Consider the following 13,524-nt stretch of genomic DNA (forward strand, 5'->3'; position numbering starts at 1 on the left):
AGTTTATGTAGTACAGTCCAAAAAAAAGGGCAAGAAAAATGCCCAGGGAAACAAACAATCTGATAAGCGATCAGAGGAGTTTGAAGAGAGAAAGAAAAGGGGTGAATGTTTTAAGTGCGGAAAAAAGGGACATTTAGCAAGGGATTGCAAGGAAAACAAGAAGGTAGCCATGGAAGATAAGGAGGGTGAGGACTGACTATATGATAGTCAAGAATCATTAGAAAGGAATAACCAAGAAAAGACAAATGCAAGTGTGACAGAGGGAGTAGAGAATGCGATGGAAGAAACAGAGGAAGTGCAAGAAATCGCAGATAGTGAAGAAAATGAAATTTTAGACTTAGCATTATTGAGCCTAGAGCTCTACTTAGTAGATACAAAACCGGAAGTTGCGCTTTTGGTAGAGGGGAGGGAAGTTAAATTTCTGTGTGACTCAGGGGCATTGCAGACCCTGAGACATCCTTCCAAACTACCAGAAAATTCAGAATCACTCGATTAAATATTAGTGAAAGCAGCTAATGGACAGCTGTATCAGGAGCCACTCTCCCATAACATAGCAATAACTGACCCAGTTTCAGGGATGACCCAGAAAAGCAAAATTGTTGTTTCTGCAAAATGCCTGGTAAACCTTTTGGGCAGAGATCTTATGCAGATATTTGGCATAGCAGTAGTTCCAACTATGCAGGGTATGGAAGCACAGTGACAAATGGATACTTTTGTGGTGCGACCAGAGGGTGAAACATTTTATTGGAACAGCCAGGACTTGGTCACGACTGGTCCAGGGGCAGTAACCAAAGAGCTGATGAACGTAGCCATCAGTAAGTCCCCCTCCCTTGACACTGATAAACAGCATTTGTTGCACTGTACTCTGTATTATTGTAGCACACCAGGACCTGATAAAGAATATGAGCAAGAACTGTTTAGAAACCATGCAAACAGATTAGTATTACGTAATCTGTACTGGGACACAGAAGAGAACAGTGTAGTTAGCTGTTCATTGCCCCAGGAATTCTTTGCACTCTATAAATCTAATCGATTACCACATGTTAGTTTGACTAAGGACAAGAATGTGAAATGGGCAGACCTAGGAGAAAAAGTCACAAAGTGGGAAAAACAGACGGAGTTAGAATTGTCAGAACAGGGAGTACAGAGAAGCAGAAGTTAAATTGGATAACACAGACACACCCAGCTGTACACTTGCAGTCTAGCAAGGACAGCTGATTAGCACTCTTACTAGAAGAGGAAGAGAATGCCTTACGGAGCATACCAGAAACTCTCTGGTCAACAGGGAAATCAGATGTAGGACTAATTCGTACAGCAGGACCAGTTACTATCATGCCAAAATCAGCATTTAGACCACAAAAGAGACAGCATCCCTTAAGAAAAGATGCAGAAGTAGGAATCAAACCTATAATAGCAGCTTTACTTAAGGAAGGAGTACTGGTAGAATCTCCCGATTCACCATGTAACACACCCTTATTTCCTGTCAGGAAAGCAAACGGAGAATGGCGTATGGTCCAAGATTTACAAGCTGTAAATGACGCAGTAATACCTAGAGCACCTACGGTGCCAGATCCACACACCCTATTGAATGATTTAAAGCCTCAACAGAAGTATTTTTCTGTGGTAGATATTAGCAATGCATTCTTTTCGATACCGATACACCCTGACAGCCAACATTGGTTTGCATTCACATTTCAGGAGAAAAGATATACATACAAGCGACTACCACAGGGATATTGTGAAAGTTCAACAATATTCTCACAAGAGATGGCAAGCAATTTGGTGGGATTTAGCCCACCGAGAGGTAGTCAGATTTTACTTTATGTAGACGACATCCTGCTGGCAGCCCCCACCCAGCAAGAATGCAGAGAAGATACCATAGCATTATTACATTTTTTAGCCACTCAAGGACATAAAGTAAACAAAAACAAGTTGCAGCTTTGGAGAAAGCAGGTTAAATACCTGGGATATGTAATATCCAAAGAAGGCAGAACATTAGATGAAGATAGGAAAATATCAATTTTACAAGCACCCAAACTGACTACCAAGAAGGAAATTATGTCCTTCCTGGGTATGACTAATTTCTGTCAGAGTTGGATTCCAAACTATGCCTTGGAATCTGCTCCACTGACCAACTTGATATACAAGAAGCCTATGGCAGCACAAGATTTATTACAATGGGCACCAGAAGCAGAATCAGCTTTCTGCAAACTAAAACAATTGATAGCATCCTCATTAGTTTTAGGATTACTAAACTATCATAAACGCTTTTTCCAAACTGTAGATTATAAGCAAGGTTATATGACATCAGTGTTAACACAGCAACATGGGGACAAGCAACGCCCCATAGCTTACTATTCATCACAGCTGGAACCAGTGGCGCGATCCCTGCCCCACTGTGTACAAGCAGTAGTCGCAGCTGCAATGGCAGTACAGGCTTCAGCCTCAGTAGTGTTGTTCCGCCCTCTCACATTGAGAGTGCCTCATGCAGTCACGATTATTTTACTGCAAGAAAAAGTAGCATATCTTTCTCCTGCTAGACAACTTTCCTGTATGACTATACTGTTGAGCCAACCTCATATGACAATTGAACGATGTACAACTTTGAATCTGTCTACCTTGCTCCCAACCCCTGCGGACAGCATACCACACAGCTGCCTGCAGGAGATTGAGCAAAAGGCACTGCCTAGAAAAGATCTAATGGATGTTCCCCTTGGATGATGCCGAGGTGACATATTACGTGGATGGCTCATGCAGAAGGGGTCCTACAGGGCAGAACCTAGTGGAGTATGCAGTAGTTTCTGATGCTGAGATTTTAGAAGCAAAGTCTTTACCACACAACTTATCTGCACAAGCAGCAGAATTGATTGCCTTGACAAAGGCATGTACCTTGGCAAAGGGTAAATGTGTGAACATTTTTACTGACAGCCAGTACGCTTTTTCTACTGTACATGTTTTTGTGCAACAGTGGAAGAATAGAGGAATGATAACATCTACTGGTAAACCGATTAATCATGCGCAGTTTATTTTAGATTTGTTAGAATCTATTCAGTTACCTCAGAAAGTAGCTATTTGTAAATGAGTAGCTCATACCAAGCAACAAGATAGGATTTCAAAAGGTAATGCGAGAGCTGATACAGCTGCAAAGCAGGCAGCTTCAGCTTCAGAAATATTTCTTTTGAGTGAGAAATTACAACCTTCTGAGATTTTAGATTTAGAAATGTTGAAAACAATGCAGACACTTACCACGAAAGTAGAACAACAGAAATGGATAAAACGAGGAGCAATTCTTGAGAAAGGGCTGTACATCTCCAAAGAAGGAAAACCGATTTTGCCGTCTAATTTGTTTAGATATGCAGCTTTGTTGAGCCATGGGCAGTGCCATGTCTCAACAGGGGGGATGGTACAGTTAGTGAATCGAGTGTTCACAGCATATGGATTTACAAACTACACAAAAAATTTTTGTGCAGCATGCCATGTTTGTAATAAGCATCATGCACAAGGGGCATTGAAGCCTAAGCAAGGGAGTTTCCCTGCACCACTGTACCCGTTCCATACTATCTGTATGGATTTCATAGAACTGAACAAATGCAAAAATAAGAAGTATTGTCTTGTCATTATAGATATGTTTTCCAAATGGGTGGAAGCTTTTCCGACCAAAAATCCAGATGCAGCTACTGTTGCAAAAGTCCTTGTTAAAGAAATTGTTCCTAGATTTCGCATACCAGAAAAGATCTACAGTGACAATGACACACACTTTGTAAATCAAACTATACAACAGTTGAGCCGATATTTCGGAATTTCCTTGAAAAACCATTGTGCATACCATCCACAATCCGCAGGACTAGTAGAAAGGCATAATGGGGTTTTGAAAAGTAAACTTAGGAAGTTAATTAGTGAGACACAAAAGAATTGGGTGTACTGCTTGCCTCTGGAACTGTTGAGCATGATAACTGTTCCAAATGCAAAGGGGTTAACTCCTGTTGAAAAATTATTTGGGAGGACATACTATATACCTCAGTGGAAACTTCTCATGCCTGCAGACCAGGAGGCCGACAGTTCACTCGCAGAATATATGAGGCAACTTCTAAGTAATAAACAACTTTTGTAGTTAAATTCTATTTCAGATAAAGAACAAACCAGACCATCAGAAGCAGCAGTAGTCCCAGGCACGTGGGTCTGGGTGAAAGTCATCCAAAAGAAGAATTGGACGTCACCGAAGTGGGAAGGGCCATACCAAGTGCTACTGTCAACACCCACTGCAGTCAAGATCGCAGAGTGAGCATCCTGGATTCATCTGACACACTGTAAACTGGTTAAAAACTTTGAACTGGACAAAAAACTTGTTACTGTTACACAAGAACAAAATGACCAGATAGGAGCAAATAGGAATACAGAACAACCTCAGAAGTATTGCATGATCATTCTGTTAACTATACTGATAACAATAATCTTTTTGCTGTGGCCTTTTCTTTTTCCAGCCACACGAGCTGAACTGAATAAACGTGATGCTTTACTCATAGACTGGCATCCAAACTTTAACACTTACCAAGTGATCAAACATGTGTATGCTGAGACTTTTAATGTTTCAAATTGTTGGGTTTGTACAGCTATACCAACAGCATAAGGGGGATTGTTAATGACTGCTGTCCCCCTAGGGGTCAATGAGACCTGGGAAAATTTGATTTTTGATACTACAACTGTGAAATCACAAGACAAAATAGCATTGTACCTGCCTGTTACACAAAAGGGAATTGTGTGTTTTTACAAAAATGGTACTGTTCAGATGGGTTGGAGCAATTGTAATGTGACTGTTCCTTACAAATGTGTTAAACCAAAGCTAATAATGCAGGTTCCATTTGTGATACAAACTATGACTCATTTCTTGAATCAATGCACAAAACAGTTAATGAAGTACAACATAATCCTGTTCTTTTTAAACAGCTATCTATCATTGATAGAAAAATGTTTCATGCAGGGCAAGTATATATTAATACTAAAGTAGAGGATTGTTATTTTGTGTGTGGGAAAAAGGCATACAAATGGTTACCTGAGAATTGGTTCTGCAGTTGTTTTTTGGGTTACCTGGTTCCGGCCATACGACACACTGCAGTTTTGCCTCAGGGAAGAATTCGAAATGTCAGAGAGGTCACCAAGAAACCTGGAAATCCAATCAAGAAACCTGAGAATCCAGTGGGACGAATTGAAGCGGGTTGGAGAAACCATATCTCCGTGAAAAACAAAGATAAACTGACACACATGGACTTGAGTGACACTATTATATCGTTGGCAGGTATAGCCCCTGCATATGGTGCAGTAAAATCGATTTGGGAGCTGATAAAACTGTCCAAACTTCTCGAAGTAATGAGCAATGCAACTTTTTCTGCTCTCGAATTAGTAACTGATGAACTGAATGCTATGAGAACTGTGGTGCTTCAAAACCGCATGGCTCTCCACCTCACCGTAGCGGTGAAAGGTGGTACTTGCGCTTTAATAAAAGAGGAGTGCTGTTCGTATATTCCTGACAACCAGCATGAGATAAACGACCACCTCGAGGTAATTCAGCAAGTGTCGGCCATGACCAAACCAGGCCCAAACCCACTGATGGATTTTTTCCAGAATTTGTTTGGGGGGTGAGGTACCATCCTAATGAACATCCTGATTGCCATTTGTGTGGGATTGCTCCTATTAGGAGTGTGTGTTTGTTGTGGTATTCCCTGCATGAAAAGATTAATTAAAAATTTTATAGACATGTCAGTTTCTGAGACTTTGTATCAAAGTACTGAATTTGAAGAACTGTTGAAAAATTAAACACTTTCATAAGTTTAAACTGAATGACTCTCTTAACTGCAAATTCTGAACAGAAGAGGTTAGGAGAAGAAGCAAACTGTTTATGCTTTTGAAAATAGAATAAAAAGTATTAACAGGGGGGAAATGTTAGAAAAATATGTATTAATGTATATGTTTAGTGCTTGTTAGAAGCTAAAAGGGTTAACACATTTCATTCTATTTTATGTACAGCTTAGTTTTGTATGAAACTACAAGATGCTTTCTGAAACTGCAAGATGCTCTCTGACCTAGTATTTGTTAGCACAGCAAAATTCATGTTTATGCCTTTTGGAAATTTACTGAGAAGCAGGTGATTATCTGCTAGGTCAGGAAAATAATAAATAGAACAATACTGTTTTCTATAATGTTATTGAACTTGAACAATCAGCTCTGTTCGTGTTATGAGAACATGCACAGCTGCAGAAAAGATAGATACAGTTGAACAAAGACTGCTTGAAGAAATGAACTATAATCTGTGCTTGCTTTGTGCTCGAATTAGCCATAATACCTTGAATGGTAACATCATATAGTGAGAAGTTGTATCTAACCGGTGGTCTCTAAGGCCACGTTGTTTTTCTTAGGAAGTTCTTTTATAAACTTGATATGCCAGCAGAAAATCATGGACAAACAGCTGCTATGAAATAATATTGTAAGAACTTGTGATTTATTACGTCAGCTTAGTAGGCAATGTCTTGTAAGAAATGTATAAGAATGGCTTCACTTCCTGATTCTAGTTAGACAAACTCTGTGTTAGCACGTTTTTGTCTCCTTAATGCAAGATTAAAGTGCCTTAACCTGAACCTGCCATGTGTTGATCTTTTTGAAGTTGTTTTTCCTTTGACAGTGAGACAGTCCTTAACTTAACTGTTCAAGCTATTCACTAAATGGTAAAGAAGCAGATGTCTTTATAGATATTTTTTTTCTTATCTGTCTAACCCACATGTAACCTGACTATAGACATTTTGTGCTAATGTGCCAGCATTGCATATCAGACAGTCAGTCAGTCATTTAGGAAAATATTTTTTTTTATTTCACAGGGCATTAAATACCATGAACCATAAATGGATAAAATACAAGTAAATCAGAATCATAAGTAAAAATAAAACAAACACAAGGTAAAGTTCTGAGGAATACACTATACTGTTATGCTTGTACCAGGATATGTCTGTGATATAAGACAAGTGTGGTATTGACTTTAATGTGCCTTTAAAATATACGGGTACAGAATACAGCTTTATATGATGTATACAAATACATGGCCATGCAGCAAGCTGAACCCTTCACAGCTACATGCACTTAATGGCTACCTGTACTCAGTAGGTGTGCTGATTATAGACCATTCGTGAGAGTAATGACTCTGTGGGAATAATACCACAGACACATTATGTATTTAACCACTGTGAATTAATAATTCCCTTCCAGGCATTGCATATAAAAGTGCTGATTTTTTTCAGGCACAAGTATTGCAGTACCATAAGTATGAAGACAAAGCTGGATACTGAAGTCATAGTATTACATTTCCCTCAATATCTGGCAACTGGTATGTCATCCATCTATCTATCTATCTATCTATCTATCTATCTATCTATCTATCTATCTATCTACTTATTTATTTTTTGCTAATCAGGTAAACCAGCCAGGCACTTATGCTACTTTGCATGTTTAATCTGGGGCTGTTTTCTGGATAACACATAGTAGGTACATGAAACTACAAGAATCAAACCCTGAACTAGAGAGTGAAGGTCGCTACTAGTTCACAGAATTAACCATATGTGCTAAACTACTGGACAAGTACAAAAACTGCATTAGTTGTACAAGGTGCCTATATGCACACACACACACACATACACATATAGATATACATTTATATGGCTGTATTGAATTTAAATGAAATGAGTATTGATGTTCACAAAGTCAACCACAAAATGTCAACTTTGCAAATATTGACATGATACTACACTTGCACTCCTCACATCCCCTGCTAATTGTATATACTGACGCTGAGATAGCACAACACCAAACAAAGGGCATATTTCCCTAGTCCAAGAATTGTGAGATATCGGACATCTCTTAAACATCTGTGTAGACCAAACAGATGTCAACCAGCTATAGATTTATAGATTCTACAAATTTCAGTGGACTCACACACACACACACACACACACACATATATTTATATATATATATATATATATATATATATATATATATATATATATATGTGTGTACATAGTATGATTAGGTTTCACTTAAATGTAGATGTTATGTAGTCCAATCTCGCCTACATTCTTACCCGTGGGTTCAGAGTTGAATGTCAGCTCCGACTTGGCCAACTTTTTTAGCTTGAAATCTTTCTATTGGCTGGGCTAAGATGGCATCCCATGCTGCACTTTTCTCTATCCCCAGATCTTGTTTGCCGCTCGTGTAGCTTGGACGTGGTCTCGCTCTTGGCTGTGTCTAAGTACCCTTTTTCTTCCTTATCAGAGATATTTGTTGCAAACAAAAAGCTATTTTAATGGCTATTGTGTTTTCTTGTCTTGTAGAAAAGTTGTGTTTTTGATTGTTTTTTCTGTGGTATCTCACTAGCTGTTTCCAACGAGCTAGGCCCATTTTCAGTTAGAGGACCTAGTCTGTCCCCTTGCTTTACTTGTGTCATAAAAGTTTACCGGGACTAAAAACCATTTAAATTAGAGGTATTAATCCTTTCTTCCTTGTGTTTGTGTCTAAGGATCATTTAACTTAGAGATCATGTGGTATTTGTTTGTTGTAGGTTCTTTCCCACCTTGTGACTGTTTGACCGTTGGTCCATTTATTCAGTGATTAATTGTCTTGGTGCTTTATTATTGTTGGTTAACTATGTCCAAAGATACTAAGGAGCACAAGCCCTCGGGCTTCAAAAAATGCTCTAGGTGCAGTTATAAAATGTCCATTACCGATGGACACTCTGTCTGTGTATATTGTCTGGGAGCGATTCATCGCCAGGAGTCGTGCAGCTTCTGTCATGCCTTTAGTCTGCGAGTTCTTCAGGAAAGGAAGAATAAATTGATTTTGAAGGGACTTCTGAAACCCTCCTTCGAGGAGGGTCTGGAGAGTGCTTCCAGCTCTAAGGCTAATTCCTCTAAATCAAAAAAGAGATCTCCGGCTCCATCAGTCTCCTCAGAGCCACCGGAGAAAATAGCAAAGTCTGCTTCAACATCCTCGGCTCCATTGTCCTCGGGGCCGCAGGAAGTGTCAGTTGTTATGGAACCTGCTTCGGCTCCAATCTTCTTGGAACCTGTTCAGAGCCAATCGCCTAGCATTAGGCCAGTATCCCATCCTTACAGGTCCCCTTTGGAGAGGAGGTCTCGATCTCCTTCTCTATCCTCTAAATCCTCCAGGACCTTATCAGATGTGGATGTTGACAGAGTGGTGCAGAGACTCCTTCAGTCACCGGTTCTGGCAAAATTGTTCTCGACTCTGACCCAGTCGGCTCTCGAGCTGGTCCCTCAACCTGCTTCAATACTTCCTCCTCCGAGCACACCTCAGCTTTTAGAGCTGCAGTGCTTGGCTCCTTGTGATGTCCCTAGGTCTGTTCCAACAGCCCTTCTTGGCTTATCGGTGCCAACGTCAGCTCCGACCCCATCGGCGCCGTCTACGGGGTTCAGGACTCAGGATTCTTTGGTCAGACCCGAGGGAGAGGCTTCGGGACACCTCTCTGCTCCTAGTCTCCCTCTCAGTGCTTCTGCACGGGGAAGTTTGACTCCTGTCATGGCTTCAGAGGCTGGTCATTCTTCAGACTCGGGAGGACCAGCCTTCGAGGCCACGCGGAGTGCGCTGGCCAGGTCGTCAGCGGCATCATACGGATTGGTCATTCTGTCCCCTACTACACCGGTGCAGGTCTCTGATCACCATATATCTCTAGACAGTGGAGCCCCAAGGCCTCAGGGTACCCCCATGAGTGGTCCCCACATTTCTGAGGGCCCCTCAGAGTTTTTGCCTGAGGAGCCACCCAGAAAGAAGGCATGCAAGAGGAAGCACATAGATTCCCAGGATGAGTCTCTCACATCAGACACCAACCTCGAGGAATCAGAGGGATCCCCCAAGTCATCCTCTGAGAATGTTTCTTTCTCTGACATCCTAGAGATTTTGAAACAAAGAGGTGACTGGCCATCCAAAGCACCCTCCGAGGAGGTGTCGGTCTTCCTGAAGGCCTTTGGTGCTCAGCCCTCTGCCTCCTGGGTATCTCCACACTTCGATGAGCTTCGGGATTTGGTTTGTCAAAGGGTGTGGGAAACCCCTGACTGCATAACCAGCCCCCAGGAGACCCAATAAATTTTTGTCTGCTCCTCCCGATAAGGAATTTCTGTCCAAGAGAGTCCTAGTGGATGCCATGGTGGTGGCAGCTGCCACTCAGAAGGAATTAGCCGAGACATCTTCCACCGTCCATCCCCCTAGCAAGGAGTCTAGGACCATGGACCGGTACAGGAAGCATACCTTTTCTTCAGCGACCTTTACCTTATGGTGACTGAATTATTTATCACACTTTACATGGCTCCAGAAAGATCTCCTCAAGGAGCTTGGAGATACTCTCACGGGTAATGTTTCTGAGGCAGTGGCCCAGATGGTCAACGCTCAGATGTCTACCCTCAATTCCATTGCAAACTCCTCCATGAGGCTAATCTCATATGCAGCCAAAGGATCGAGTAGGGCAGCAAGTTCAGGAGTTGCTCTTAGGAGGCAGGCCTGGATGCACCTTTGTCATTTCGCGGAGGCCTTCAAGTCTTCATTCACTGACGCCCCTTTTGATGATTCCTCTTTGTTCGGAACCAAAGTGAAAGACACTCTCACCAGGTGCAAGCAGGAGGGAAAAACTCTGTCTGCCATAGGTGTCAGTTTTTTCCTTCCCTCTAGGCCTTATCTTAAGGCCCAGAGGGGTGGCAAAATGTGGTTCAAGAAATCATGGAGGTTTTTCCCCAGTCCACAAGGTGAGTCCCCCTCCAGAGGCAGGGGAGGGGTGGTTATTCAGGGAGATGCCACCCTAGGGGCAGAGGAGGCCCCCGCAACTCAGGAGACTGCAATTCCTTTTGTGGTTCTCCCTACTGCCACTCCTGATGGGAGGCCCAACTGTGCATTTCCAGAGCCAGTCGGGAGTCGAATCTCATTATACCCAGAGGCCTGGCAAGACATCACCCAGGACCAATGGGTTCTATGAATAATTTGTCATTCCTTTCTCATCAAATCCCCCTCCAATCAAGAAAATCCCGGATGTTCCACCCAGTCAAAGGGATTACGCAGCTTCAGAAGTTTCAAAGCTGCTAGAAAAAGGAGCCATCCAACATGTCCCTTCAGACCAGATCGGATTAGGGACTTACTCCAGATTCTTTTTGGTGCTGAAAAGGACAGGGGATGCAAAAGTCCAAGTTCTGAATGGTCACATTGCAGTCTATTTTCCTATTGTTAGGAAAAGAAGTGTGGATGTGCTCCATCGACCTCAAGGATGCTTACTACCACATAAAGATGGACAGGGCATCCAGAAGTCACCTACGCTTCCTGCTGGGAGCCAGTCATTTTCAGTTTTGAGCCCTGCCCTTTACTCTCACTCCAGCCCCCAGGGTGTTTACCAAATGCATGGCAGTGGTTACTGCTCACTTGAGACATCAGGGATTCCAAGTGTTTCTGTATCTGGACGACTGGCTCCTTATTGCCACCACCAGGCATCTACTACTTCAGACCAGGGATGCTACTATCAACCTATGTCAACAGTTGGGCATCACATTGAACTGAGAAAAATCTGCCTTGTTGCCCTCACAGTGTGTCACTTTTATAGGCGCCGAACTAGACACTGTCCTCATGTGGGCATTTCTACCACAGGAAAGAATCAGAGTCCTACAACAACAAATTCATGCCTTGCTCCCTCTGAGAAGAGTGAAGGCAAGATGGATCCTCCAACTGTTGGGGATGATGGCTGCTACGAATATGTTAGTCCCTCTGGCAAGGTTACATATGAGGCTCCTTCAGTGGCTTTTTTTTGCCCAGTGGTCTCTTCAGTGTCTTCCACTTTCTCACCCTATTCTACTCACAGACAGATGCAAACAGGATCTCAGTTGGCTTCGCACCGACAACCTGAATGCAGGAAAGCCCTTCGTTCCTCTGTCCCCAATTGCCACGGTAACCACGGATGCATCCCAGATGGGGTGGTGGGGCATTATCTTGGCAGGACAGTCCAAGGCACATGGCAAGAGCACGAGATGCATCTGCATATCAATGTCCTGGAGATGAGAGCTGTGCTATTAGCGTTGCAAGCACTTCAGAGTTTTCTTCCTCTCGGGACTATTGCAATCCACTCAGACAATATGTCAGTGGTGTGGTACCTGAACAAGCAGGGAGAAACCAAGTCTTATCCCCTTTGCAGAGAGGCCATACGAGTGTGGCAGTGGGCAGTGTCTTCCCAACATTTTCTGGTGCCAACGCACATTCTGGGGAAGTCCAATGTGTTCGCAGACAGGCTAAGCAGAGCTATTCTGATGCCTTACGAGTGGTCCCTGAACTGTCAAGTTGCAGAACAGATCTTCCACAGGTGGGGTCAGCCTTGCTGCAACCTTTTTGCCAGCCCCCTCAATGCCAAATGCAGCAGCTACTTCACGTTGCTCTCCCCTCAGGGGGAGTCACCCAGGGATGCTCTAGTCCACGACTGGCCCTCCAGTGTACTGTATGCCTTCCCTCCGGTTCCCTTGCTGTCAAAGTTTATTCAGAAAGCGCAATGCTTGGGAAGCAGAATGATTCTGATTACCCCAAACTGGCCTCGTCAAATTTGGTTACCCTTTCTCCCTCCCTATCTCATGGATGCTCCTTGGATTCTGGAGCCACAACCAGACTTACTGACACACATGTCAGGGAAGCTCCATCCCTCTCTTCAGACCCCCCGGTTGACAGCCTAGCTACTCCACGTCCATCATTAGTTAGGCTTCATCATTTTTCGCTGGAGGTGGCTCATATTTTATCTTCCTCTCATAAGCCCACGACCAGGAAGATTTATTACAGCAAATGGAAGAGGTTTTCAATCTGGGCACATACCAAAAAGATTGACCCTTGCACAGCTCCAGTTTCTTCTGTATTGGAGTTCTTGTCTATGCTCTTTAACCAGGGTTCAGCTGCTGCAACCATTAAAGTCCAATTGGCGGTGATTTCTACCTTTCATGTCACAGACGAGCCTAGCCTGATGGCACATAGACTCTGTAAGTCTTTCCTGTTATGCCTTGGGACTTAAACTTTGAGCCTGCAGCCACTTGCAATTTAAAATTCTTAACTTGGAAGACTGTCTTTTTTAGTAGCCATCACGTCAGCCAGACGCGTTTCGGAGCTTCAAGCTTTATCAATCAAACTCCCTTATTTAATTTTTCATAAGGACAGGGTTTCTATCAGACAGAATCCCTCTTTTTTTCCCAAAGTGGCGTCAGTCAGTAACCTTAACCAATCTATTGAATTGCCAGTGTTCTTTCCCCAGTTCTCAAACAAGGCAGAATTCAAATTTCATCAATTGGATGTGCCCAGACAATTACGTTTTTATTTGCACAGAACGAAAGACCTCAGAAAATCTGATCAGTTGTTTGTTTCCTTTTCAGAAAACAGAATTGGGTCTCCTGTCTCTAAAGTCATGTTGTCCAGGTGGATTTCCAGTTGTATTTCTTTCATTTATTCCTCAGGGGGTAAAGATTT

Source organism: Protopterus annectens, chromosome 6.part0, assembly GCF_019279795.1.
Source record: "Protopterus annectens isolate FY-2018-M chromosome 6.part0, PAN1.0, whole genome shotgun sequence".
NCBI classification, from domain to species: Eukaryota; Metazoa; Chordata; order Ceratodontiformes; family Protopteridae; genus Protopterus; species Protopterus annectens.